This window comes from Sphaeramia orbicularis, chromosome 9, assembly GCF_902148855.1.
Source record: "Sphaeramia orbicularis chromosome 9, fSphaOr1.1, whole genome shotgun sequence".
NCBI classification, from domain to species: Eukaryota; Metazoa; Chordata; class Actinopteri; order Kurtiformes; family Apogonidae; genus Sphaeramia; species Sphaeramia orbicularis.
Window position 1 is genome coordinate 36,612,199 of NC_043965.1, and position 25,829 is coordinate 36,638,027.

Consider the following 25,829-nt stretch of genomic DNA (forward strand, 5'->3'; position numbering starts at 1 on the left):
GAAGATAAATAGGTTTCTGGTGTTCTTGGCGTGTCGATTCTCTGCATAGACAATGGTTTGTACAGTTGAGTAGTTTCTACAATAGAAGCATCTAGACTCTGAGCTGGCTGTCATATGCCATTACATGTGATGGCACAGCATTGTTACCCAACTCCTCATCTTCTCTTGATATGTGCTTATCCCATTCCCAGAGGAGCTGCTGGCGAACAATGGAGTGATGCGCCTCCTCGCACATTCCACAAGGGTCTATTGAGCTGTCTAATGAACCTCTACTGCATGCATGGCCTGTGCTGGCTGCAGGGGCTCCCCGAAAATACCATCTTGCCCCATCACACCCCCTCATATTTAATTTGTTTGGAATGTGTAATAGGCTGTGAAGTGGAGCGTGGTGCAGTGTTGATCTGTGCCAACCAGGTCTGCGGATATGGAAGGACAGGTGCCAGCCATCCGTGGAAGGTGCTGTACTTAACACTGTGTGCTGAGCTGGAGAGTTTACAAGCCTGGCCCCGTGGTGTATGCTTTTAGAGCTGCCAGTATCCTGTTGCTGCAGCCAAGCAAGCTTTTAGTTTGGTAATAGGACATCGTAGCTGTGTGTTCTTTTCCTGAAGAGAGGGCAGCTAAAAGTTGTAGAGAAAAGCTTGTGTCAAGATTCAATCACAGGCAGTCCACTAGGTACTTTTCTTCCTGATGTGTCCCAATCTTAGAAATTCAGAACCTGGGAAACAGATCAAGCAAAAAGAACGTAAACATAATGATTCCATTTTATCAACAGTAGTCTACTTTCTCTACAGCAATTTTTGATAATTATATATTGAGGAAATTCTCTACATTTAGCAGCATAAATGTTTTCTATTTTAGATAATTATATATGGGTATATTCAGGCAGAGTGGGATGGAATGGGAGTTCAAGCATGACTTAATGGTTCATGTATATTATATTAAATAGTGAGACACTACACACGTTTTCCCTCATCCTAAGTGTTTTTATGTGTTTTAAAATGCCATTCATTAAACATCTCAAAACTCTTTACAACAGCTTTTCTTATTGCTGTATCTGTGTTTATAGACTTAGTAGAAGGAAAACACAGTTCTGAAAGTTTAACTTCCATGTACGTTGCCTTTAGCGTACCCTGTGCTTTTAGAATCACAGACTGTATTTTTCTAACTGTACCTTTTGGCTGCCATCACCATTGCACTCACATGAGTATTTATTTCTCTATTGCGGATCTAGTTGATCCAGTTGCCATTGGTTACCAAGCTGCTTTTCTGCTTTTCAGATTCAAGGAGGATCTTAATTTTACGCCGTGGTTGGTCAGCAGCTGTACTAGTGCATGTTTTTGTATTCTTTTTTACCTTCTCAGATTTAAGACGTGTGGAAAAGAGTGCACTAAACCCTGCAAAGTTCTCAATGTTAAGCAAACAACCCCTGTTGACACAGACCTCCTTGTGTTTCCAAATTCTTTCCATCATATTCTAGTACAGTTAAGAGAGTCTTAATCCAATAAAACCCACTCTTCTCTTGTTTTGTGCTCTTTCTTTCTTGAAACCGGCTCTTAATGTGGACGTTTGGGGGGGGGTGTTGAATAGGTTCCTGTGAAGGAGTGGCCAGCTGCAGCCTCTGTTATTCAGGCCACAAGGGAACAGAGGGAGTGTTTTTGGGGTCATGGAGCAGCTACATTCCAGACTCCAATGCTCAGATGGGAGCAGTCATTCCTCAGTCTGCTTCAAGCCATGACCCACCTCCACTGCTTTTCCTTTGTCACCTACCCACAGTTTTTAAGGCATAATGTCACTGAGAGTGGTAATTAAGGCTTCTAACGCCTGTAACTGGCCAGCAGAACATGTATCAATGCTCTCCTTGTGCAGGGAATAAGCATCACTTACCAGTAACCCAGAAGTCACAAGAGACCAGACTGAGTGCTCCCTTTCCTTGATCCCTCGTGTTCTCACGCCGCTCATGTTTGGACTTTACCTAGGCCTCGGTAGAGTTAGTATCACTAATGGTGATGAAAGCAATGTGTTCTTAGCTCTTTTAGTCCATTCTATAATTACCTGTAGGAATGATCTTGGATGGCATTTTCTAAGAGCAGCCGGAAAATAAGGTGATTTATTATTCTCATCATTTGACTAACTGAACTTACAATGACAAAAGAAGTGCTAAAGATAGACAAGATGAGAAGAGCTTAATTAGTACTTTACTGGAATGGTGATCCACATAAATGTCAATAGTCAAATAGGACAGTGGGTCACACACAGAAGGTTTACACTTACAGGGCTTTTGTGTAGACAATTGACATATATAACCCTGAACAAAACAGCAGTCTTGTTCTTTTGTCAGGTTTCTACTTTTTACTGCCTTGCTGACAACACAAACTCCCCAATCTATTAAAAGCAGTTGCCCTATTTGTCCTTTGAGGCTTAGACCTAACTGTTTTCAAAAGGGCCTATCCATTACAAATTAGAGCCTTTTTTGTATTTTAATTGTTGGTGTAAACAAGAGAATGATGACCCAGTCAGATAAACACCTGAAAAATTAATATACAACCCTTCATTGATGTAAAATGCTCTGTTACCTAGCAAGCATGAATACTTTGCCTCTAGGAGTCTAGTGCAGCAATGGATACCATAGGGATGGAGACAAATCACTGTCATCCCAGTCCTACCAACAAGATAACAGGATAATAACCTTAGTTCATTACTTGCAATAGGAAGGACTTGGGCTGCACAACCAAGTTGTGTTAGTTAGTTTCAGTTAATTAGTGTAGCATTTTTCCAAATATATTGATTGAAATGTTACAGATGTTGGCTTTAAGTGATTCAATGCTAGCCACATTTTTGCACGGTTACCGTTTTATGACTTGTGAATATGCAAACATGTTCATGTTCTGGCATGTAAGTCCTGATAAAATGCTTGCTTTGTTCAAAGAGTCATGAATTATTCTAACCAGTCGCTCTAAATTATGGTTATCACAACAGGAGCTGAGAGTTGGAGTCTAAATCTGTGGGACGGCCTTCAAAGGGAAAGCTATTGTGTCCCCTGCCACATTGTGGTGTGGAAATCACAGTGGGCATGTGCACAGAGACCGATCTGAAATTACAGGCCTCCATCCATGCTCTGCAATCTGAGGCTTGCAGGCTGCAGGACTGGCATGATGTCCCCAGCCCTCCGACCCTGGAGCCCTGACGTTGCAATCTGCTTCTGTTGCACTCTGCTCCCGTTTCTCTGGCAAACAAGCGTTCTGTCTTCTCTGTCCAACTTGACCAGCAAACATAATTAACTTTGCCTCTCCTGTGCCATGGCTGTGCACTCTGAGAGCCTTACACTGCTTTGAATATCTCCTGAGTTTTTGGACTATGACTGGTGCTGGTTTGTCATAAGATTGATTCAAAGCGAAATATTGGGCAATATTTTATTGTTTTAAGTATTGGACAGTACTTTAAGACGTGAGAAGTTGTACATTATATCAAGTAGGTGCTGAAGAGGAAGACGATATCAGCCTTTTCTCTGTAGATATCCTTTTATGGGGGAGCTGAGGGCTGCAAGATAGTGAGTGAAAGTTAGTGTACCTTACAGAAGCTGCATATTTTTGTGTTTATGCACATTGTAGAATATTACAGATGCTTGTATGTGTGATTTCCTGTGTACTATGCATATTTGGTAGTGTTTGTTAAGTTTGCCAGCAGCAGCACAGCAGTATTGTGCTGTGAAGTTCTGAAGTGGGAAGTGGGTCAGCCACTCTATAGTGCTGAAGCTTCCTTTTGCTCTCAGAGGAGCATGTGAGGAAGAAAAAAAAGCGTATAGCCAGGAGAAATCTGCCACAAACGGACTTTACTACCACTGTGGCTGGACACACTCCTGTCCCTTGTGAGAATGAAGAAAGTTCTGAGGGAAAAAAAGATATCCGTGCACTGGATTAATACCCCCATGGCGATTTATTGAGGAACGCCTCCATCTGTCTTTGCCATGCAGATCTACTACTTGGATGTGGTACACACTTTTTCCCAGGTCTGACCTACACCTCTGCATACACTGGTAAACTTGTTTCTCTTTTCCTTTTTGATTGTGCCATATGGAAGCAATTATAAATCTGCAGTGAAGTGATTATAACCAATATAATCTTTTTGTTAATGTGGATATTTGTCTTCATAGAAGTTCCATCTTTTGGCATGGGGTTTCAACATGGCTGCTTTGAATGATGAAAATTTGGCTGCTCTTGCATCCTTCAGTCCTCCCTGGCAGGCAGCGCTGCCTTAATTGTTACATGCCTCTGGAACGTGCCTTGCTAATGGGGCTGTTGGAGTCTCAATCAGTCCTCACTGTGTTTTTCCCTTTAATATCCCAGCTTTTTGAACAAGCAGGATAACCTCGATGATGCAATGGACTGCTTTAGAGTCTGTGGCCTGAAGGAATGGTATTTCTTTCATGCCACTTGAAGGCCTATGTGATGTCAAACTGGGATCCAGCAGAGATGATGTTTTATGTTAATGCCTACTGCTGTTTTGTGTTTTTTTGTGTCACCAGGCTGGTCTTTTGAAACAATGGGTGTAATGAAATGTGACAGCCATGTTCTCAGACAGTTAGACAGACTAATTTCTCCAACTGTAACAAACACATTCAAGCTGCATGTGCAGTGAAATTGCTTTGATGTTACTCCAGGAATATCTCAATAGAGGGGGTTTCTTTTGTTGTTGTTTGTTGAAGGCATCGCTGCTAGGCTCAATAGCAGCTCAGTAAACACTTGGTCATACCTATATACTAATCCTCTTTGACATCCCCGAGCACTCACACAGGTAAAAGGTCCTGTATAGATTACAGTCAATCTGGGGCTTTTCTCGTAAAACTCCATAGATTTGCATAATGGGAGCTTATTGCTCATTCGCTGGATCCATTGTGGACTGAATCGGGAATGCCATCGTCTTTTCATTGAGTGCAATGGCTGACTCATTGTGTGTTTCCCACAAGTCCATGCAGCCTGTTTGAGAAACTGGAACAACAGTGGTCTAATACCTCAAATGAGTCATGATCCATGTGATGGGCCCTTCCCCCACCTCCATCCCTCTCGGTCTTTCTTTACCTACTTTATAGTCCAGAGGCTACTGTTAGATCAGCCAATGCAAAGAGGTTTCCCCGTTCAGACTGAAATGAGCATTTTTTTTTCTCTACATGCTGCTGGCCTCTTTGCACTCCGCCGTTGCTTAATCTTTATTTTGGCTGTAGAACAAGAACTGGAACTTCTGGCAAGAAAATCTGAGCTCTAATAGAGGGAGATGTGAGCACCTTGTCACCATATGGGGCTCTGGATTCCACAGAATTGCTCTCTAATCTCCACAACATGTTAGGAATTTGGAGCCCTTGTTTTTCAGCAGAAAATAGCTGTCCTTTGCTCGTGGTTTCTCTTTTGGCATGTGGCGTTGAAACTAAATTTGTAACACCCCTGCACCAGCACTTTAACTTGGAGAAAACATGCTCTTTGCAGGCTCTTTTCAACTTTAGTTTTAAATGTTACTATCCATCATTCGTCTCTTGCATATACTTCATTTTGTGTACAGATACATGGAAAGGCTTTTTATTTGAACCCAGGTGCATTTAAGCGTGGTCTCTGCCAGAGCAGGTTCACTGTGTCTTACTGCTGAACGAAGTAGTTGTGCCAGATGCCATTGCCCTCATTGAAGTGGTGTGATGCATTACTGGGCAGCAAAGCAGTTTAGCGGCTTTGGTATTGTTCTGCACACTCCTTCACTGACTTACTAAATGGCTGATGGTGATTCAAAGCTGTCTGCTTCCCAGAGTAACTGATGTCTTCTTCTCTGGTTTAGCACTTCTTTTCCCTGCTGCCAACCCTTTGGAGATTTAAATGGATTATAATGGTCAGAGAGATGCATTGGACCATGTTTTCATCTTGATGGTACAAGGTCTTTAACCCTTTAACCACTGACGTGTCTGTGGTGAGCGTTCTGAGTATATGATTTATTTTAAATATTCCTAAAAATGTAATTGTTTGCTCAATAGGAAAATTTCAAAATGTGCTCATAGAATAGACCTTGTTCTTTCCGTAGACATCTGAGCATGCTCAGTGCCCCACTCCTCCACCCCCACGCCACCTGTGGAATTTGGGGCAAAACACCTAGCAGCGAGTGAGACCAACTCGCTATAAAAATAGACGGTTTTGGCTTTTTTTTTTTTTTTTTTTACAGTTTTCCTTGTTCTTTTGTTTTTACTGTTATTTGCAGTGTTGTGGTGATTTTCCTTTATTTTTTGTGTTTTTGCCAAGTTTTGACTGTATAACTGCTTTTTGGAGTTCAACCAGGTGCCAAAAAGCAGCTCGACTGATTTTAGAAAAAAAGTGCCCCAAAACAAAAACTACTGGGCCAGAATTCAAATACTTGTTCAGTGTGTTCCAGTTCACAGTTCATGTTCAACATCTTAAATCTCTTATTAATGGACATTCTGAGTGCCTTATTTGGTAAAAACCTGTAAAACTTCAATTCCTCTCTGTCTTTTTCTGTCATTCTACCCTGTTTTGACCCTAAAACACACAGTAAAACAAAACCACTGAAGAAAATGAACACAAACACATACTCACAGCAGCTTTTATGACACTGAAGTAGATGCAAATTCACAGCAGTACGTTTACCTGGAATAATGTCTCAGGGGTTAAAGTGTTAATTGTATGTTGCAGGGGAGTCTTTCCCGCCTTACACATGGCCGAAGAATGTATCAAACTAAAATGTTTTATTTCAGTCACTTTAAATTTGACCCAAGACAGACAGACATGCTCAAAAATGTATTTGACATTTATTGTATTTATTATTTTGTGTATTATCTTATCAGAGATTCATTTGAAACTCTGGTGAAGGCGAATAAAATGTGCTAATGACAGTAACTATTATTGCAAATATTGAGTGTAATAAAATGTTGTAAGCTTCAGTTGGTGACAGATTGTCAAAGCAAAATATTGCAGTATTACTTTCCCACGTGAACAGTCAGACATGGCTGCTGTGTGTGGTAAAGGCTTGAGTCAACACAGATGACTGCAGTTAATATTATACAGCAGCACCACTACTCTTGTTGAAAGATGTTGTTCGTGTGGGCATCAAATCTGGAAGGAATATTTCGCAAGGTTGTGTTTTTAAAGGTTTTAGGGTGGGGGTCTGCTGGCTTCTTATTACTTGACACACTGAGTTAACTGTAAACAGTACGAGTCATCATTTTTTCTCTCAGTGCGTGGAGAACCATTTGCGGTGCAGTTATCATGCATGCAGTTTCCCTTCACATGCTCGAATGATAAATCTGAAACAGGCTGTTCCCTGTTTCATACATTCCGCAGGTTTAGCTCAGGAGGTTTTCGGATATCATCCTTCTTCAGTCTTTGTTCACCGCATCACTGGCCTGAAAAAGTTGTTTTCATCATTTTGAGATATTGCCGCGTTCCTTCCTGGGGCCAGTGGACTAATGGGCTTTGGTCTGTGGAATCCACTTCAGTGTTTTCTCCCTCATTGGGCCATTTGCTGAGGCCCCGGTGGGGCAGACAACAATAGGCTTCATATGAAATATTCACCGTGACTAGGGCATTCCAGGGAGCAGTCGATCTGTTCATAGCACTTTAGTGTTTAGATAAAAATCTGCTCCAATTGAGAGAGAAAAACACAGCTCCAACGCTTCCAGGGATCCAATATAAGATTGAATGTTCATTTTGTTATTGGATGGTGTCTGTCTGCTATCTATCTAACCACTCTCTGGCATGCAGGACATATGGGCCTGTCTTGTCTGTCTTTGTCTCAGTCAGGATTGCTGCCTAATGAAATGAGGGTGCATCTGGACTCCCGAATTAGATGTGCAACAATTGTTACAACTTTCATTTATTTGCAAAAATATGCTATGGCAGTAGAGTTTCCAGGCCTGCAGCTCTGCCAGTCTCGACTTGAGTGGTACTCCACAGTGCTCAGGTGGTCATAGCCAGGATTGTGTGCAGATGCTTATGGTAATTGCAGTGAGATCTGGAGATATCTCAGGTAGGAGATCTGATGTGAGTCCCTGTAGCATCGCCGTTGTCTTTCTCTTCGTTTGCTGTCAAACATAGGCTCATTCTGAGTCAGGTGTTGAACCAGTGCACATAAATACTGCAAAAACACAGCCTGTTGATTTTGAAGACAAACACTCAAGTGGATTTGAAGGATGAGGAGGGGAAACAAAATAAAATAGTGCTATGTCATGTGAGGTCAAAAACAAATCAGAATGACTGACAAGGAATCAATAAATCAACAGGAGAAGTTGTTTTGTGGCATAAATTCCACAAATCATGAAAAAATAAAGGGTGAAGAATAATCAATATGGCAAACAGAAAACCTCCCTGTCTGCAAGAGTGCATAATTAGCCATTAGCATCCAGTGATCGAGCCAGAGCCCGATGTAATAAGACGTGGAAACCATTATGTGTGTTTAGAGTTGAACTCTGTGGCAGCTAATGCTTAAGTTACATTTCTGATGGGTGGCCTCTGTGCTTTCAATCATTTCTTTGAATAGATCAAGGCACACACTGTTTCACAACCTACAACTGTTTTATTGTGTAGCATTAGAGCTATAAGTGCTACCTATGATTCTTGGTTTCTATCAAGTTCACTTACTTCCAAGTAAGTATGGTAAGGTGTCACATGAATTGTAGCAAAGAGATTTATATCATTGCATGTATCATTGTCTGCTGACAGTTAAATGGATGTTGTATTTCAGTTGTTTTTGTACTGTTCACTTCAGTGACAGATTTTTGTGCATAATGTGTATTGAAATTTGACATCTGATGAATACAATATGTCAGTGGCTGTTGTTTAGTTGAAGGCAGTGGTATGCAGTAGACCACCTGTGTGTATGAACTTCACATTCCTACTGAGGCGTAACAGAAGAGGACAATGCTCGGCCATAAAAGCACAGGATGTTAGTGTGCATTGTAGTTGATGTTGTTGGTGTCTGTCCAGCCCTCCAACTCAGTTTCTACGCAGTGCTTTTGTAACCTCTGCAATCCTGTGTGAAAAGCTGACTAGGACCTTTTGAGAAACTTGCATATCTTTCTCTTTTCTTGCAGTGTAAAGCTGACAAAAAGCCCTGTGGTTATAGTCCCTTTTCCCAGAGAAAGATTTGCTTTCGATTGTGTGACTCCTTTTCATTTGCCAGAGCTGGTTTCTTACAGCTCTTTCTCAGGGAGGATTATTGGAAAACACTGCCACTGTCCAGTAAATGTTTTATACTTGCAAGTAAAAGTATTGTTGCAGCGGTATGTGTAACACTGTGTGCTCATGTCTGGCTGCAGATAACTCGAATATTGTGTGTGTTAGTTCCGATATTGAGCCTTTTTATTAAAAGACGATATCTGACTGTCCTCCACATCCATCCCTGACATGAAGGACTTTCGTTAGTGACTGGCACTAGTGAATTTCTTCACGTTTATAGTAATAACCATAAAAACTGATGGAACATTATTCCATTGTGGCAAGACAGCAGCCTGAGGAGTCTGCTGAGAATCCTACCACAGTCTACTTTAAGGAGCTGTGAACACACCTTAAACAGCCTCATGACTCTTGCTTTATTGGAGAATTTATTGTCCAATGTGGTAATTGCTGTTTGGGGATGATTTTTGTGCCAGCCTTCCTTTACTTGCCGTGGATGTGCATTCATTTGAGTGTATGCAGTGCACGTATCTGTAAGTGTGGATCCATCATTGTCATGAGTTATTTTTGGGGTCCACTTACATTCTGTAGAACTCATTGCACCGCAGCGACAGTTGTTGAATGCAACACCCCTCCTCCTCCCAAACCCTCCTTCTGACAAAAGCTCTCCACAGAGTGGGTCTGGCCGCAGTCATCTCACACCCTCTACTCTATTTTAGGCGTTCAGACATAGGCTTACTCCCCCCTGAGTGGACCCCAGTCGCTCTGTGTGGGCCTCTGCTCACCCAAGACATTTACTCATACACAAAGCAGCCCCTGCCAGCTGGTGCAAAGGTAATAGCAGAGGTGGAGCGGCCTCACTAAACCTCTGCCCTGGTTACACTGAGAGTCTGAGTCAGATGCTCATTAAAGTTTGCTTCCTTACACAGGCGTTGACGTATTTGTCAAGGCTGTCCCAGTGGGTCAGAACACAACAACTCATACAACTCTGAGCTGTTTACTTTCTTCATGGAGTTTGGACTAAAGTAGGTGAAAGTTGGACTGCATTTCCATGGACTTTAGTAAGCACATGATCTTGTCTTTGGTTCAAGGTTGTAGCTGCATCAATAGCAGCAATTATTCCCTTTCAGCACATCATTCAGGCTGCTGGGACTGTCTTCGTCTACCCCTGCATTTTTTCATGTTTTTGAGACAGAAAAAATAGTTAAGAAACCAAGGGGAGAAAAAGACAAACCAACAAATATTTCATTTATGTTAGTTACTGGATTGCATGAAAATAACACTATTTGAGGTGATGACAACTGACCATGTTACTGTTTGTGCAAGTAAAGCATCCCCAGACTATTAATCTACCTAAAACCATAATGGACAGACATTAAATGTAAACCTATACTCTTTTTATGCTCATAATGTGGAAGGAAGGATATCAGACGAGAATTTCATTATGCAGTATAACTGTGAATGTGACAATAAAACTGCTTGAATCTCTTGAATTTTCAAGACCAGTATTATTAATCAAACTCAGTGTAACAGCTACATACAGCTGAGCAAGTATAATGAAAATAATTGGTAAGAACTGAAAAATCATCATTCCCAAATGTTCTGGAATATTGTGATGAAAATGAAAAACATCATTTTGATTATTAACTAACTCCCCCATTTTCATCTGCACAGAAAAAAAGCATAAAATGAAACAAAACAAAATGAAAAAGATTTTTTTGTTGTTTATTCATCCTCCCACCTCCACCCCCAGGGGAAGCATTTCATCCATAATCATAACCTAGTGAATAATAGTATCTGCAGAACTGTATGAGTTTGCCCGTCTTCTTCATGAAAGCAGCCTACTCGGGTGGGGCTGAATTCCACAGTGGGCAGACATCAGGGAAGTGTTTCCTTCCCATCCGTGCACAGTTTGCCCAGCTCCCACACTGTTTGTAATGCTGTGCCAGCAATACTCCACTCACTATTGTAACAAGATAAACAAGTAACTAAGGTTAAGACCATTGTTTATCACCTCTCTGCTGGTGTTAGTATGAGGCATAACACCCATTGACCTAATATGAGAGCAGAACCTAACAACAGTGCATTAAGGGAGTGTTAAGATCCTCTCTCTGCTACATACTGTAGATGGGGTTAAGTGTAGCATTAAGAAAAGGTTTGGTGTATAATTTGTGAAAGTGCTCTTACCCTTAAAGTGCTGAAATCCACTCACATGTACACAGTCAGTGACATACTGTATGCTCTTTTCTGGTCACATCAGGTTTGCTAAACATTCTCAGTCATCGACCCCTGGAAAGTACCAGTATTTTGGTCAATTAAGGAAGGGAGACAAGGTTAAACTGATTTGGAGTGGTTGCACGGCATCAGAATTGTGGGTAATCAGATGGCTGCCGTGCACCGGACATCCTCTGTCTGACACAGACAAAAACACACAAGCTCCTCAGTGTTCCTGTAATCACAGGCAGACACAGCGGCTTCATCAGCTGCTGCTGCATTCACTTCTTCAGGTTATGGACTCTTCTGGAGCACCACACACTGGAGTGTATGCTGATGACTGTTGTTCTTTGCATAATCACAATTAAATTAAGCACATTCCCTTGGGTTGAAATAGTTGTGGTATGAATCCTTGCAAAGTGGAGTCAGGGTATGCCCAAAAGGACCTCAAGGAGTTTCCAAGGGACTCTACAGTGAAATGAGCAGTAGTTTAATGTTTTATAACTCACTCTAAATGATCCACAGTAGAGATTGTTTAAGAGTGACGACTATAATCATGTGCTTAACTTTTTACGCCTTTCACCCTGTAATGAGCTGTGAGAAACGTCTGCAAATTGGTCTGACACAAGAAGCATCAAATGAGTATCCGTAACATAGATATTACAATATTAAGTCCAAATGAGAGCTGCTGAGTTCATCACTGCATAGTTTGTTTAGTTAACTTCACCTGCTGCACTCAGCAGCACTGTGGGACTGTATCCAATGTGATTACTGCTTGCTAATATTTCAGGTAGAGGGTTAGCCTGATAAGGGTCGACTCCAGGATGACTGCCTCCATCCAAAGGGCATGAAGTATCAGTGAATGATTTGATGAGTGTGAAAATGATATGAATCAGATGGTATGGTGCTTACAGTTAAGATCCGGAGCTCAAATGGCTGGATCTTATCCCAGTTGGACACTCATGGAAGATTTAGGACCATCACGCATACTAAAACGCCGAAAGAGGGAACATCTCCTTCCGGTGGAGTTCACCCACATGTAGATGCAAAGCCAAGGTGCACTGAAACTTTTCTGGAGGTTTATTGTGGCCATGGTATGATAGTTTTTCCTACAATTCGTCACCTGTCTGTATCTGTCTTTGGATGTGATACAAGAGTTAAGTGGATAGTGGATTAAAAAAAAGCTGTAGCAAGTAAGTCAGTCTGTAAATTGTGCGAACATTTACAACTGGCTGAAGTTGTCAGTGAGCTGAAAGGAATACATGAGTTTTGTTGAAAAAATAGCTAAACTGAAAGTGGAGTGTAAATATTTAAAAGCTAAATGTCTGAGCTGCGTGCATTTCGGATTAGGAGCAGCTCTGGCAGATGTCCCAGAGGACTCTGAATGACTGGGTTGAGATTTCCTTCCTGCGTCGTCCCTAGGGTTCGGCTGATATCTGTCATCCAAACTGGCCTGACCTATCTCTTAATAGTACAGTTAGGAGTCTGTGGGCTGTCAACAGTCCTCTCCCAGCTAATGGCTATTTTGGGTCAAGATCCTGTTTACTGGATACCTCAGTCTTTAAGAAGTCAGCATTTCCTGTTGCACAGAACAGAAGCAGCTGATGTAGAAGGGGGGATGCTCCATCACGGAGGCAGATAGATTGAGATGTTTGTGTGTGTGTGTGTCCATGCGTGTGTTTGGTTGATTAAAGGCTGGGTGGGGGGTTAGCAGCCAGATGCTAGGCCTGCAGCTGGTTGGGTGGGTGGGAGGGGAGTTACATTGAAAAGCAATGGTGCCAGCAAAGTGGGGCTTAGCCAGACACTGAGAGGAGATAATCCATATTTCATCTACATCCTCCTCTTCCTCTCAACCACCTGCAGAGCAACACAACACAGACCCAGAGCATGAATAGTGTATGGCTGAAATAAAATTTGAGAAGTGCTAATGCTTGAGTGGAAGAAAGAAACCTCCTTTCATTACTAACACCTTGGGGAGCTTGGGAATGACTCTATTAAACAGTGAGATTCGAAGTTACCTCAGCCACTGACTAAAAAAAAAAAAACAACTCCAAAATCCACCCACACCCATCCCTCACCCATTCTTTTGCAGCAGTGCATCAGACTCCTCTTCAGTCTGGATCCAGCCAAAAGGGTTTCCTCTGCATTCATAATATATACTCTATGGAGCTCTTCCTTGATCATCCAGAATGCACTTTTTTCCCGATATTTTTAATTCATCCAACAAATGTTTGGTATGAAAACCACACTTCATCGTGAATGAGCCACAGCTTCAAAGATCCTATTTATTTTTATATCGCGTCTCTTGCACTAAACGTACCCTCTACTAATTTAGCATGCAAAAAAAAAAAAGCACGCTACTAAAACTGTATTTCAGATATCAGCCTACTTTTAAATATTCATGATCAGCTTGCAGCTTTGAAAATGAGCTTAAAAGGCTCTTTCTTGCTCACTCAGCTTCACACAACACACACAAAGGCACACAGCAGCAGAACGATGGCCTTGTCTATTGTCTCTGTGCATTTTTATTCCCTTCCTACTCAATATTCAAAGGAAATCAGGTAGAGTTGTTTCCATTAGCTTGTAAACGAGCTGTTGGTTTTTTTTTTTGTTTTTGTGTGCTGCTAATAATTTTTTGATTAAAGGTTTTAACTACAACACAGTGTCATCTGGAATAAACCAGTAGTCTTGTTCAGTTGCAATTTTTCCAATTTGGGTCTGTTTACCCCTTCCAGAGGTAGTGGAATATATTACTGCAGTTGCTCTATTGCTTTTATGAGTCTTGTCATGAAAAATGCTCTTTGTATGGAGTCAGACGATGTTTTTCTACTCCATTATTATAAGATGAGACCAAGTTCTGTCTTTGCTTTTGAGTGACGCGGTGGGCATGGTGTCTGTGTACTCTGGTTGACCCATAGTTTTCAGATCTGCGGTGGTGTTTTCACAGTAAGCTCCGGTTCCAAACTGCTTAGGCTCAGAGAGACTGTGTGTTTGTGCAGAAGACTTCTCGTGCCCTCTGTCATTATCTGACTGATCTGACTGAAGATGGCTGTCTGGCAGCATTCTACTAGTACATGGATACAGAGGAAAATACACTTTCTCTCTCAATCCAGTTAACCCACAGAGGCCTTTACGCGTCAGTGTATTAAGAAAGACATGAATGTTGAAACAGACCATATATCAACCTGAAGTTAAGCAACACCAGCTGTTATATTGGCTTCTGTTTTGAAATTTCATGTGTGATTTACAGCACATCTCAGGAAATTTAATGTCTTCAAGAAGAGTATTGCTGATATCAGTTTTTACAGTTAATTCAGTGATGAAACACTATCAGTTCTAGCTTTGTGTTTGCGTGCTCTCCAACTGTCTGCATGGGTTCTCTCCAGGTACTCTAGCTTCTTCCTACCGCCAAAAGACATGCACCTTGATAGGTTATAAGGTCAATCTAAGTCAGCTCTGCAATGACATTCCTATTGAAATCCCCAACCAGGGATGGGAGTTGCAAACTAGCTCAATGCTATATATCAGGGTTTCTCAATCTTTTATGAACAACGCCTCACTAACAACATCATGAGCTTACTGGTGTCCCCCCAATGCTGAAAACATTTGCGGGACTGGAGGGTCGTAAGTAATTCTAAAAGTAACATGACGGACCTGTATGAGGAGGGTGTGGTTGGTTATATAGCTCTGTACCTAAAGCTGTGAGAAAGGGAAAGTGAGCTCCACTCACCTTATCAATGATTACTTGAGTGTGTGGGGACGATGTGCTGGACAATATGCCCCCGCCCCTCCACACACACACACACACACACACACACACACACACAAACCTCAATCCATTAGCAGGGGAAAAGTATGTGCAGAGGGATTTTTAATGTGATGTACAACAGTAGTTGCTAACGCACTCAATGTCACCCCCCGCCCCCCCCCCAAAGGAGAGTGTTCCCCCGCCCGGTTGAGAACTACTGCTGTATATTCTTCATGGAGAACATCAGATGTTCTATATTTCCACTATGTTTCACTGCATTGTCCCTGATAAATACATGAATAAACCCACCCCACCTTCACCCATTGGCAGGCGACCTTCTTAAGTACTAAGTGGTTTGGAAAATGGCTGAATAATCCTTGTTATTTTGCACATAAATAAAGCAGTTCCATACAGTGAAGGATGAACGATGGCTTTGTCTGGATAGAGAGAATACATTGATGAAAGAATTCAATAGTTGAACCTATTTCATTTTGTACTTTTTTACATAATAGATGTGATTATGCATTACGTACACTATTCGCCAAAGTAGGTTTTTTCATATGTTAATTTTTTCATGTACGTTGGATGCAAAAAATTCTCTTTAATACAATGTTAGGTGAATCCATGTTGTAGTCTTCAAAACATTTTGCAAAGCTTTTACAGCAGAGTTGCAGTAATCCAAAAAATGTAAATTGAAAGGAAATAACCAGAAGTTCTGTGGCTGAGCTATGATGGACTGTTTTTTATTCTGTTTTCCAGTGTTTCATTCTCCAAAATAAGTAGTGAAAATAGTCAAACCTACTTTGTGGATCCGTAAAAGGTTTATTGAAAGTTTTTGTTTAAAAGCATCTGTTAGTTTGATTTTTAAAAATTTCTTCCATTCAGATAAAGCAGACCGAATGGATGGCTGCCGCACTGTTTTTATGACTGACGATGCTGTTATTTACACGTTTACATTGTCATTCTTACATGAACAACAAAAAGACCTTTTGAGCAAAGACATGCTGAAGAGCTGCAATATTACAAGTCTTTTCATCTGGCAGGAAGAGAATAATAAATACAGTAACAGGGCCATATCTCAAGCCTCCTGATAGATTTATCAAGCTGCACAATGGCTTCTTTATGAGACACACATACATCCAGGTTCACCTTATCTCACACAATGCTGAAGGTTAGCAGTAAATCGGCATGAATTTTTCCGTCGGCCAGTTTTAGTGGCCTGTCCTTTGCCTGAGGCTGTGACGTCAAGCTATTGCCGCCAAGATGAGCCCAATCCTTTAACCAGGCGGTTGGCACAATGCTGTAAAAATATCCCCAGAGGGAGGTTAATCGCGTTTGACTGAGTATGTATTTGAAAAGCAGTCTCAGTTATTGTGATGGACTGCATTAGCTCTGCGAGGTGTTATCAATGTTTGCAACAACGATTCTTTTAAGAAGCGTTCCAGTGATGGTAGAGTTACCTCGGGGGTGCAGTTGTGTTTCAGGAGGTTACAGGGCTTTCCTATCAACATTTGGAGCAGTTTAATTTTCTGACAAATATCCCAAAAAAGGAAGCATTGAATTAAATCCAGCCACAGGGCACTTCTATTACCTCCTGACAGGCAGTGTGGATATTTATAGTTTGAAAATAAATCAGTACAAGCAGAAACTTTGCCAAACAGATGCATGAGATCTTGACCTCAAATAGTTTCAGAACCCCTAGCTTGTCTCAAGAAATACGGTAGGGTTTTGTTGACATCCTGCCCTTTTCTTGTAGAGGATCCCCCACACACACACCCGCCACCCTAGACCCAAAGGAGGACTCATACTGTAGTGTTTTTCCTAAAACACTGAGAGCACGCTGTTAAGCCTGTTAGTAGGCGTCTATTACAATCGCCCCAGGCTTTACTGTTTTCTGAAGACAGAAAGCAAGCCAGAGATGGGGGGTGTGGGGGGTGGTACATTACTGTTGGAGACAGTTTGCAGACAGTTTTTGTTGAAAGGGTGTTGCGAGGACAATAAGTGTTGCACTGGTAGCCTGGGAGGAAGTGGAACATATGTCCTCTTTCCAACTCCCTAAATCTCAAGTAGACCTCACATGAACTGAGCTTCTGGCTCTGTCTCACAGCCTCCAAATACTGCTGTAACCGCCCCCCCCTTTTCCGATCACCAGCCCTCTGACAGACCCATGCTGACAGAGATCCAGAGGCAGAGAGGAGGGTTGGTGCAAACAACCCTCCATATGGGTACCCACCACCATACTGTACCCCGCCCACCACCCGTTGTCCGGGGCCAGTTACCGCTAATCTGCCTCTGCACTACTGAATTCTTCTTTTCTCTAGGCCGCACCCGTTGTCCAAACAATCAAACCCCAGGCCGTGAGCGCTGACCACTCTGTGAAGCTCATTGTTTTAGTGCTTCTCCACGGGCTGAAATTGGTTTCCCCTCCTTTTGTTTTTTGTTTATTATCCTTCTCCCTTTCTCTGCTGCTTCACCAACTGAAAATATTAACAACTCACGCTTCCTCCTGCTGTTTTCCACTTTGTGACACTAAGAAATTTGAGTTGAGATATTTTCAGTATGTTTCACTCTCAATCTGACTCCAGGCACTGAATTTTGAGCAGAACTTGTGGTATGTGACTCCATGTGTGAAAGTATGTTTGTATGTTCTTTGTATAATTGGTGGCATATGTAAGAAATTATCCATGGTTTCAAAACATCTCCCAGCTAATTTTAAATGGGAATACAGGCTTTTCTGGAGATGAAGGTGATGCAGAGTGTTGCTATGGGTCAACTGGGGTTCCATCTGTCACTATATAGTTGGTTCACAGTGGGAAAATGTGGTTGCAATGGCCTGATGGGAGGCAACCAAGCATTAACTGCAGGCTGGACAGTTGGCTGGGAGGTCTACAAGAGTCTGAGCCTGTCAAGCGGTCTGGCTAACCTGAGTTTCGTCCTGTTTCTAGGCATTTGTGCAAAGAGTCAAATGGCTGCACCGAGGGAGCGAGACTTCTGAGAAGAGGTAGAAAATGTGGGACTGGGGTGGGAAATGATGGAGGCGTCTGAAACTAGGAGGCCAAGCGTGAAAGAGATGAGAGAGGGAGAGAAGCCCAGATCTGGCACATGATCAGTCGCCAGAGAAAGAGAGATTAAGGTCCCATCATTCCCAGCTGCATCATCAGGGCTTTGGCTCTCTCTCCTACAGTTATTTGTCTGTGTTTGCACGCCTGTTTATGTGCCTTAACCCTTTTAACAGTCGGGGGTTTACATACACCTTAGCTAAATGCATTAAATGCAAATGCAATGATTACAATTAGGTGTGAAAAAGCGTTTTCAATAAGTGAATAAAAATGAGGCTTCACTTAAACAATGATAAAACTGTAATGTGTGCATGGAAAACTAACTAAAGTGAATGGGAATCATAAGAAAAAGTATTTAGTTTTTGTTTTTTGCCAGACTCTTTTACATATAATATTTCATATTTTAGTTGGAGAGTTACATTCACCTGAAGAACATGTCTTTTATAGTTGTCTTTTGTACATAAGTGTTTGTTTTAATTAAATATATATTTGTATGAAAAAGGGCTGGTAAAGTATCGAATTAATTTCACTAATCTAGCTTTTGCTTTCTGTAAACTGCAGAAAATCATAAAGCTTAACACTATTCTTCTGGGGACCTTTTCAAAATGCACCTGTTTGCTTCTTGTTATATATTAATTACCTCCGCCAAGGAGGTTATGTTTTTGCCAGGGTTTGTTTGTTTGTTTGTTTGTCTGTCTGTTTGTTTGTCTGTCCGTTAGTGTGCAACATAACTCAAAAAGTTATGGACAGATTTGGATGAAATTTTCAGGGTTTGTTGGAAATGGGATAAGGAAGAAATGATTAAATTTTGGTGGTGATCGGGGGTGGGGGGGCCCACGGGGGGGGCACTGATCGTTAGTGTGCAACATAACTCAAAAAGTTATGGACAGATTTGGATGAAATTTTCAAGGTTTGTTGGAAATGGGATGAGGAAGAAATGATTAAATTTTGGTGGTGATCGGGGGTGGGGGGCCCACGAGGGAGGGCCACTGATCGTTAGTGTGCAACATAACTCAAAAAGTTATGGACAGATTTGGATGACATTTTTCAGGGTTTGTTGGAAATGCGATGAGGAAGAAATGATTAAATTTTGGTGGTGATCGGGGGTGGGGGGGCCCACGGGGGTGGGGGGGTGGGGGGGGGGTGGGGGGGGCGGCACTGATCAGCCTTGGCGGAGGTCTGCGCTCTCCGAGTGCTTCTAGTTGTGAATGTGTTTCTCAAGCAGATATGGCATAAAACTTTTGTAAAGAAAGTGCATTTTTATTCATATTTTATCTTCATGTAGCCAGAAAACAATTGATAATAATTGTTAATCTTCCATTAAAATTGAAAAACAAAACCAAAAACCCCCCAAAAATCAGCATTTATTTCTTGGGCCATATCAAACAGCTCTAGTATGAAGTTTTCTTGAGTTTTTAATACACAATACTTGTCCTGACCTCTTTGACTCTTGCCCCTGACAAATCACCCTCTATTAGAAAAAAAAGACTAAGACTGGAATGAATAAAAGCTAAAACTCAGCATTTAAAAAAGGCCTTGTCAGTCCCTTTGTTCCCCTTCTAAACTAGCAAAGGTCCAGGTCAGGATGATGTTAAATTCCAGAATTGTTTAAATAGTTGAGAGAATTCTGAACTTCAGTTTGCATTTGAATCCATTTAACGGTAAATGCATAAACACAAAACCTCCTCTCCAACACAAGGCCAGTTGGAACCTCTACCTCTGTCTGTAACTGAGATGAAGTCTTTGCTTGCTTTGGACGAGGACTGAATGCTCCCCCTTCCCGTTCTCTACCCTGGGAGTGCATGCTGTTTTGGTCCTTTGCCATGCATTGTCAGCCTCTCTAGTTCCCCTTCTTCTACTTGACTTCCCTTCTGCCTCTGCTTCATCCCACAAACGAGCCTTGTTTTGGCTGGATGTTTGGCTCGCACGGCCTCGGTTCACAGTTTTGTTTTTTTAGACGGGTCACTCTGGCGCACTACGCTCTCAGACGCTCTCTCTGTCTCACCCTCTTTTCAAATTCATCACATGATCCTACGCCGCTGTGGAGAGCTGCCGAAAGGCCAGGTGGTAGAAACAGAAGGGGCTGATGGGAAATTGGACTACCCAAGGTTAGCCAGGCGATCTTTGCTTGAGGATTAATTGTGTAAGAGCCATGTAATGATTGCTGGCATGTCTCTGGAGTGAAATCCTGTTAGTCACTGCACCAGGGTCAGCCTAAGACTCAGCATGTGTGAGTGTGCATGAGGAAGGAAGGTGACTCTCATCACACTGCTATGCGTGACCAGGTGGCGATCTGACAAGTTCTGTTGTCTCAACCTGAAGGTAACAACGTAGCCTTTCCCACTGGGATCACACTGAGACACGTTGATGTAATTTCTGCTTACTGCGCCTTTTGTACATGTTGGACCTGGTTGGAAAGTTGTTTCATGTACACCTGCAATAATGTGACAGCCGACAATGTGGCACCACTCACTGAAATAATGACTGTGTCTCAAACCGAGTACCTCAGTTTGTACAGTTACATGCAGTACATTGTATACATAGTGTACCTACTTGCACAGTGAGCAAATTTTGGTAGTGTCTCAAATCAGAGCTGGAAACAGCGATGCAAGATTCTTCTTCGCTAGTTCAGCAAATATTCAGCAAAGCCTTACCACATGTATTTGCTATTAAACTTAACTTTCTGTTTATTATTTGCCACATTATTCAGGTACTTGTACTTGTGCTTGTATTGAAAGTGTTTGTATGACAGTGATTTTGCATAGAGTTGTGTAACTGCTGCCGCCGTTTTCATGGCCTCCTTTGCTGTTATTTTTGGCCGAGACGAGAGTTGTTGAGGATGAGAACCATCCAGCATTCCATGCCCAACATTTTGACCATTTGCATTGTGCATCTTGGTACTTACAGTGAAAAGTACAAGTAAATAGTGCAAGTAGAGAGGTATACAATTTGATACATGATTTCAGTCTTTAATGATTGGTAGGTAGGTAGGTAGGTAGGTAGGTAGGTAGGTAGGTAGGTAGGTAGGTAGGTAGATAGATAGATAGATAGATAGATAGATAGATAGATAGATAGATAGATAGATAGATAGATAGAGTAGTATTGAAATAATGTCTTAAAGGTAGGGTAGGAGATCCTGGAAAAAGGTTTCAAGCAAGTTACATTTTGAAAATATGCAATTCAAAAGTCCAAACCCCTTTCTTCAGACTTCCCCCCGAAGTCACACCTCCAGAGTATTGGATTGTACTTGCAGAGGGGAGAGGGACAAATGGCAGTTGAATTTGATAGACATAATACCATTCAATCATTTCGATGGGCCGGTTAAAATGATTGGTGTTTTTTCAGTCCTGTCCGTTCCACAGGTGACTAAATTTTTTTTATTTTTGTGTTAGAGCGTTTAATTAATTGTTTGCCATCGGGGTGTGAAGGGGATTTTATGCAATATAGTAAAAATGCTCCAGGAAAACATCTGCTACCCTACCTTTAATCTTCATTTTAGGTTATAGTTAGTCCAGTTATAGCCTTTATGTTGTGTAAAAGATCCAAAACAAAATTGCAAACTATGATTTGAAGCCAATAATTCAGCACTAACCTCAGATCTTGTGCTAATATGCCACATTTCAGTTGCTACATTGCCTACTTTTTCATTTGATGCATGTCTCAACCATTACTAACACTTGGATATGAGTGCTATTATTCACCTTGAACACCTACAGGATGATTCATTCCCAAACTCTAACTGAAGTTTTCTTGTTGTGATCATGCCTTTGGGGAAGGAAAACCCTTTATCTGCTTACACACATTCTCCCTCTCCATCCTCAGACAACTCAGAGCAGCTTATTGAACACAGATGATGAATGAGTGGGGATTGATGGCAGATAGCGGGCCGCTGCTAATTGACGCCGCTGTATCACTTCATCTCCCGCCTTTGTATTCCTCCTCCTCCTCCTTTTCTTTTCTCAGCACAGCAATCCATTATGGTTCAGATTAGTCGCTCTTAAGGAGCCTATGTCCCTGTGTGATCTATTATAATGAAATATACCCCAAATGAGATTGCTCAAGGGCTCTTCTGAAGGGTATTGTTTTTTGAAGGCCCTGATTGCAATGGATGATGTTGGGTTACCCAAGAGCACAAGTTATGAAGTCTGTTCTTATTCGCTGCATAAATGTGATGTTTTAATTTACACCTCTTTTGTGAAATACGGTATATGCGATACCATTCATGTGCATAAATTTAAAAGAGTACTAAATACTCTTCACCAAATGACAAACTGTGTCCATTCAAGAGTTAGCCAGTCCATTCTCATGTGGCCCTCAAGCCTAAAGGTGCAGTTTTATGACTAAAATGCAGGGTGGACAAATCCTGAAGCCTGCTTCAGAGCCAAATCCCTGTCTGTTTAACACCTCGGCCTCTGTGCTACCACTGGCTGAACAGAAGTGATTCAACTGGCAAATCTCTTCCAAGCGCTTTGCTTCTAATCAGAAGTGGGGTTCAGCTCTTAGCAAAGCTTTTTATACTGACCGTGTCAAGCATGGGCAAAAATCTGTGAAGTAAGACAGATATTCCTGTTGCTTTGTGATTTACCCGGGCTCCAAAAGCCTAAAAAGTAGTATTCATGGTTTTCCTGATAAGCCAGATCTTTAACAGATAGGCTAGAATAGGTTAAGGGAAGCTTGTGTTTAACATTATTCCCATGTGCTCTTCATATATTTGTATTCACTTTATCCAGGTTTGACTTACTGATGTACACTTTTACCTTTTGACAGCTGGTACAGTCATAGCTCACTGGAAAATAGGTGGATTTCCCTTTTTTCTGAGATAATTTTAGTGTAACATAGGAACATTATGATCAAATCTCCCTTTGATGTTACTACCGTTCTGCTGTCTAAAACTACTATTTCCAGAACATTTGCTTGTATTGAAACCTCTTCCTCCTCCTTTACACATAGTCTGCATCCTACTCCTCTTCCACTTTATCATTCATCTCTTTGAGATCAGCCATTAACTCACTGAGCTCCCGTTCTCCCGCCCTTGACTAAAGGATGTGCTTTCCTGAATCTCCTCGACTCGGAATCGTATTCTCCCGGGGCCACCAGAGAGCCACGCTAGCCCACGGCCAGACGGCTTTTAATCATTTATTTAGGGGCTGTAATGTTGAGTTCAGCTCCTTTCTTTCGCTTTGCACAAGCAAAGAGGAGATGGAGCGAATGAGCCAAGTGAACGGGAGACCTTGCAGTAAGCTTGTCTCTAAGACCCCCCCTGTTTATCTCCAGCCTCTGAGGACCCCCTTTTCTCCTCAATGCCCAATGCTTTGAAGCACTATGTGTTTCAAACTTGTGTAGGATGGTGCTACTTTTACTGCCTCTTATTAAGAGGAGGTGGAATATTCTCATGTATAGTTCTGCATTATTTAGTAAGAACAGTGTACATTTGAAACTGTTGTGTACTACACTCACACACCCTGCAAATAAGCTATTATATATTGTTGTTTTTGACACTGGCCACCGAGTTAGGAAGGTCATTTATCTATAATTAAACAGAACAAGGATCCTGATTGGGGGTAAATAATTTGCACTGACCTTTTTGAATACCATTAGAATGTCCCTCCCTCTAGAATCATGCTACTTGGCCTCAGGTCAGTTGTAAAAAAAAAAAATCCTCTTCCTCAGCTGAGAAATGGCTATTGTAAATAAATGTCTCTTTCTATGCAGCAGATAACCTTCCTAGTCATTAACCCCAATAATGGGACTTAACAACCTTTCTCCAAGTGTAATGACCTAACTGTGCTCAGTTCACAGTGCTAATTGACTCCAAGTTAGTGGATGGAGTGCAGCAGGTGAATAGAAAAAAGTTGTAATTTCCTCATGGAGCTGAAAACGAAAATGCAGGCACCAAACTACAGAAGCCCAGGTGTTTTGTCCGGCAAAATGGAGGCTGGTGGGTGTTAGGATTAGCGAAAAGATCCACAACATGAAAAGTGCAAAGTTTTGACTGATCAGCAAGATAGACTGGAGATCAATGAGGACTGTGTAGGGCTTTGAAGCCAAGAGGCATTGGAAAATCAATGGAGAACTGTTCACTTTTTTGTGTCTTCAAAGTCAGGAAGAAAATAAACAGTCTTCCTCCGCAAGAAGGAGTCACTTGTAGTCTTTCAACAAAACACAGTATGGAATACACCAAAACATTTCTTTCAACAGCTTTCCCTCCTCCCTACAGCTCTCTGTAATTGCTCAGACAAAAACAATCTGTTTGGTTCAGTTGTTAATACACTTTTTCTACATGAGGTGATTGTGGTAGAAGTGTCTGATAATAGATTGGAAAAGTTAGATTTGTTGTTTTTATATTTTGATCTTTTCACTTTGAAACAAGATTTATCTGGGGCCAAACATCCGAGGGGAAAAAAAATGTAGCTTTGGAATTAATTACTTTGGTGTTTTGTCACATTTAGGAATAAAATATCCTCTTCCTAAAACCGCTAACAAGAACCCTTTATAAATAGCATGCCAAATACGCTGCAACAAAATGATTTACATTCCTTTGCAGCTATTTGCAGGAGGAGTTTACAACCTTCTGCTTCCTCTTTTTCTTCTTAAAATGCTCCTTTTTTCTATCCACTACACCATCGACCCTCCACGCCCTCTCCATTACTTTCGATTTCCTCTCCCTCTCTTGGCTTCGTGCTGTTTTGGTTATCGATGATTGCCTCAAATGCTTTCCTTCCCCTCTCCATCATGAGAGCTGTAATTTTGTCACACTCATGCACAGCCGCCTGCCATGCCAGGGCGTTGCTTCTCCGACCAGCAACTTCATATCATTCTCCATCAGCAGGAAATGCAGCGGGAAGCCCATATTTCTCACGCATTCGCTCAGGGGTCAGGTTGGGTATAAGGACTCTATACTCTCTTTTATCCTTAGCCCACGGACACTTTGTCTTCAAATGCGAGGTCTTCCAATGAAATATGAATCAGAACCATTCCTCCAGGCCTTTGCTTACCTTGAAAGAAACTTTTGACTCAATTTAAAGTCTCAAGAAAACTGCTCAATACTGCAATGTCTGAATATAACATCAGGGCCAAATAAATCATGGGCTGTCAAGAGTACAAACAAACTGTATTATATCTATATACTGTAGTTACTTATATTTTTTATTTTCATCTTCAGAAGCTTTTAGATTTTGGCTGTTTTTGGAGCAACCTGGTCTTACCAACACTCAATTGTTGATTTAAGCTCTTTTTTTTTTAAGCCAGTGTAAGAATGTAAGCTTATCTGCTACTGAATCGGAATTCTTTCATTTCACCAATCAAATGTTTTTAGGTTTTAAGGTTGTTAAGGGGTAGTCTGTGACATTTACTTACCTTTTTTTTTATTTTTTGTTTTTTTTCTTTTGTGTGAAAGTGAAAAAGGATTTGCTCATACTAGCGGGCTGTCATGCATGTGAAGTGAAACAATGAAAATAACTGTAATTGCTGGTTCACTACTTTATTGTTACTAACTAAAATTCAGATGTTTGAATATTTAGCCGTGGTGATAAGTTAAGGAGGAACATAGTGAAGCCATTGTGAAGCTATTAAAAAGGGAAAAAAAAAAAAGTCCATATGTTAACACAATGGACAGATAAAGGCACTTTCTTTTAGCTGCTCCCTGTTTTT

The 25,829-nt window shown here is 41.4% G+C and overlaps 1 protein-coding gene across 1 annotated transcript in view; it reads left to right on the forward strand.

Annotated features, from left to right (window-relative positions):
* The window catches only part of arvcfb (ARVCF delta catenin family member b), a 278,368-nt gene that overhangs the window by 143,938 nt on the left and 108,601 nt on the right, over positions 1 to 25,829 (forward strand).